This window comes from Oncorhynchus kisutch, unplaced genomic scaffold (assembly GCF_002021735.2).
Source record: "Oncorhynchus kisutch isolate 150728-3 unplaced genomic scaffold, Okis_V2 Okis07a-Okis12b_hom, whole genome shotgun sequence".
In the NCBI taxonomy this organism is placed as follows: domain Eukaryota; kingdom Metazoa; phylum Chordata; class Actinopteri; order Salmoniformes; family Salmonidae; genus Oncorhynchus; species Oncorhynchus kisutch.
Genome location: NW_022261984.1, coordinates 6,718,913 through 6,723,912, shown reverse-complemented (window position 1 = coordinate 6,723,912; position 5,000 = coordinate 6,718,913).

Genomic DNA, 5,000 nt, shown 5'->3' with positions numbered 1-5,000 from the left:
TGTTGTTAGACCAGGTAGATCCACATCCACTCTGCTGTTAACAGTGTTGTTAGACCAGGTAGAGCCACATCCACTCTGCTGTTAACAGTGTTGTTAGACCAGATAGAGCCACATCCACTCTGCTGTTAACGGTGTTGTTAGACCAGGTAGAGCCACATCCACTCTGCTGTTAACAGTGTTGTTAGACCAGATAGAGCCACATCCACTCTGCTGTTAACGGTGTTGTTAGACCAGGTAGAGCCACATCCACTCTGCTGTTAACAGTGTTGTTAGACCAGATAGAGCCACATCCACTCTGCTGTTAACGGTGTTGTTAGACCAGGTAGAGCCACATCCACTCTGCTGTTAACGGTGTTGTTAGACCAGGTAGATCCACATCCACTCTGCTGTTAACAGTGTTGTTAGACCAGGTAGATCCACATCCACTCTGCTGTTAACAGTGTTGTTAGACCAGGTAGATCCACATCCACTCTGCTGTTAACGGTGTTGTTAGACCAGGTAGATCCACATCCACTCTGCTGTTAACAGTGTTGTTAGACCAGGTAGATCCACATCCACTATGCTGTTAACAGTGTTGTTAGACCAGGTAGAGCTGTGTGTGTGTGTGTGCGCGCGTGCGTGCGTGTGAGTGTGTGTGTGTGTGTGCATGAATCAGAGTGTTTGTTTATATATGTGTGTGTGTGTCTGTGTGTTTATGTGCATTCACATGGGTATGTGAGGCACATCAGCACTCAGAATGGACCTCTGATAACTAGAGACCGGACAATAGTACGCAACAAGAGCTCATACTTTCCCTTCAAAATGACACGTATTATGGTGGAACATCTATTTTGATGCATTAATTCTTAGTGGTTAGAGGTTTACAACAGAAATAACTCAAAGGTGAACAGTTTAGGCATTAATTCTTAGTGGTTATTAAGGCTATGGTTGGAGGAAGTATTAAGACCAAATACTATAAGATGGAACGCCATTACCATCAACTATAACCATTTTTCTGGTCCACTGTGTAGTGCAGTGATCTGAGCAGCATGTTTCGGCTGTACTAGTTTGTACCCAGGGCCGGGCAATCCTTGTTGTTTTGGAGTGTCAATGACGGTTTATAGTGACGTTTCTTATGATCTTTTCAAACGTTCAAAAACGCTGTCTATTTCTAGTGACCAGACTGGTGCATCTCTCTCTATTCACATCCTAGAGTGACACACACACACACACACACACACACACAACGCACACACACACACACACACACACACACACACACACACACACACACACACACACACACACACGTGACAGTGTGTGTGTCTGCTGGCATTCACGTGGGTATGAGGTCTATTCACCTACTCTGAATAGACCCCTGATGAAATAAACAGGACAATGGTACGAACGTCTCCCTTTTACATCCCAGTGAGATAGAAACACACAACGCACACACACACACACACACACACACATACACACACACACACATACACACACACACACACACACAAACACACACACACACACACAACGCACACACACACACAAATCATACAAATCCTATCCTTTTTGTTGTATTGAGGTCCACCACCAATCCAATAGCCCAGTAATCCTCTGTGCATTGTGTCAGGGGTAATTATCACTACAATATTCCTCCTGATGGGAGAGTGCTGATATAGGACATGTCTCTGTATGCGTGTTTTATCCCTTAAAGAGTGGGAGCTCCATTGTAAGGCATAAAAGAGACACACTCAATCACTCTCTAGCTCATTACACAAACACACACACACACACAGACACAGGCACACACATACAGACACACACAAGCCTTGCTTCGCCTTAGTGCTCTGATCAAGCGAACGCAAGCACGATGAGAGTGATGGAGAGCTGTGCTTTTGTATAATGACACAGAGAAAACTCAGCACACACCCACCCACACACACACACACACACACACACACACACACACGAAGACACAGACACACACACACGAAGACACAGACACAGACACACACACACACACACACACACACACATAAACATGAACATTTTCTCTCTCACACACATTTCCAGGTGAGGCTCCTGCAGACGGTTGATAGCAGCAGATGAATTGAATACGTTGCCATTGTCGTCCCACAGTGTATGAGTGAATTACAAGATGTAATCAATGTATGTTCTACAGATATATAGTGTTTAAATCATCTTCACTGGGATCTGGTTCCAGATATATACTGTTTAGATCATCTTCACTGGGATCTGGTTCCAGATATATACTGTTTAAATCATCTTCACTGGGATCTGGTTCCAGATATATAGTGTTTAAATCATCTTCACTGGGATCTGGTTCCAGATATATACTGTTTAGATCATCTTCACTGGGATCTGGTTCCAGATATATAGTGTTTAAATCATCTTCACTGGGATCTGGTTCCAGATATATAGTGTTTAAATCATCTTCACTGGGATCTGGTTCCAGATATATACTGTTTAGATCATCTTCACTGGGATCTGGTTCCAGATATATACTGTTTAAATCATCTTCACTGGGATCTGGTTCCAGATATATAGTGTTTAAATCATCTTCACTGTGATCTGGTTCCAGATATATACTGTTTAGATCATCTTCACTGGGATCTGGTTCCAGATATATAGTGTTTAAATCATCTTCACTGGGATCTGGTTCCAGATATATAGTGTTTAAATCATCTTCACTGGGATCTGGTTCCAGATATATACTGTTTAGATCATCTTCACTGGGATCTGGTTCCAGATATATAGTGTTTAAATCATCTTCACTGGGATCTGGTTCCCGATATATAGTGTTTAAATCATCTTCACTGGGATCTGGTTCCAGATATATACTGTTTAGATCATCTTCACTGGGATCTGGTTCCAGATATATACTGTTTAAATCATCTTCACTGGGATCTGGTTCCAGATATATAGTGTTTAAATCATCTTCACTGTGATCTGGTTCCAGATATATACTGTTTAGATCATCTTCACTGGGATCTGGTTCCAGATATATAGTGTTTAAATCATCTTCACTGGGATCTGGTTCCAGATATATAGTGTTTAAATAATCTTCACTGGGATCTGGTTCCAGATATATACTGTTTAGATCATCTTCACTGGGATCTGGTTCCAGATATATACTGTTTAAATCATCTTCACTGGGATCTGGTTCCAGATATATAGTGTTTAAATCATCTTCACTGTGATCTGGTTCCAGATATATACTGTTTAGATCATCTTCACTGGGATCTGGTTCCAGATATATAGTGTTTAAATCATCTTCACTGGGATCTGGTTCCAGATATATAGTGTTTAAATCATCTTCACTGGGATCTGGTTCCAGATATATAGTGTTTAATTAAATCATCTTCACTGGGATCTGGTTCCAGATATATACTGTTTAAATCATCTTCACTGGGATCTGGTTCCAGATATATAGTATTTAAATAATCTTCACTGGGATCTGGTTCCAGATATATACTGTTTAGATCATCTTCACTGGGATCTGGTTCCAGATATATACTGTTTAGATCATCTTCACTGGGATCTGGTTCCAGATATATAGTATTTAACCCTTGTGTAGTCTTAACATTCTGTATACTCCTCTTGTCCTATGGGTAAAACAATTACCCACCTTCACTAAACCCCATAATATAAAGCAGCCTAATTACATTTTAAACCCCAAATCTATGTTGTGTTAAGACACAACCTGTCATTAATCACAAACGTTGTGAATATCTGAGTTTTACTTCTTCACAATGCAGAAAGACTGCATTTAGTCAGTGGACACCAATCATTTTATTACAACACACCTGTCATAATTGTTTTTTAAATTAAAGTAGAGGTTAATTATTATTATTATTAATGCTAAAGGTACTGAACAGGTGTAAACATCATTTTTTAGCAAGAGATAGCACTTGTATAGCCTAAGAAAGTAGCAGAAATGTGCAGAAAGTAGTTTTGTGCAGAAAGCCTTTAATATTTTTGGCAACATAGTGATATATTCTTATGTACTGTACAATGAGGAATTCAACTACAAAATCCTAGTCTTATCCCATTTTTGTAACCATTGCCCCCACCCACAAGGTGTATAAACAACAACAATAAATAATAATAAAATAATATAATAGATACAAAACGAAAATGTAAAGAACATAAATCAATCAACTCTAAATATCATATGTAGGACAGTATGCAAGTGTGTGTGCATGGACTTTGCAGATGTATTTCTCACATGTGCAGCACATAGTATTTGTTTTATAGTCTTTGGGGGGTCAGAACTGGCATCTCCTCCTCTTGCCTGCCCCAGCTGCAGCCTGAGATGGATGCCTCAGGTGGATCAGGACAAGATTCAGCCACCTGAACAGCTTTCACAAGCGCTGCAGAGGCTGCTGTGCTATGGAGGCACTCCCTTCTTTGATTGTGTGGGGTTACGAGTGCCATTACCAGATGTACACAGATATACTCTGTTTTATGAACTACAGTAGGGGTTTTCCTAGACCTTCTGGAGGATTTAGGAGGTCAAATTGTAGGGAGAAAACTGCAGTGTGCAGGGTGTTTTAAAACCTGATGGGGATAGGGCTGATTGCTGCCCCCTTTGGGGTGATTGCGTGCCCATGGTAAACAGAAACAAAATCTGTCAGAAATTGGTAATATATGCAATTAAAAATTATTATTGAATAGAAAACACTCTAAAGCTTCTAAAACCGTTTAAATTATGTCTGTAAGTAAAGCAGAACTCTCAGGGCACTCATTCTCCCAAACTCTCTCTTGTCATCCAAAAAGTTGGCCCAACTTTGACGTCATCGCCCCCACCCTTCCCAAGCACCTACAGTCCTGGGAACAGTTCCTATGCCTTCAGCGCGGTGTCCGCTTTCAATGGGGCTTCTCATTGTGTGAATCGCACGCTCACGAGAGTAATGACGGGCCGAAACCTTTCGGTCGCGCGAGAAAACAGGTTACTCTCATGCGCATTCTGCTCCTGTGGTGTCTTTCTTCCAAGA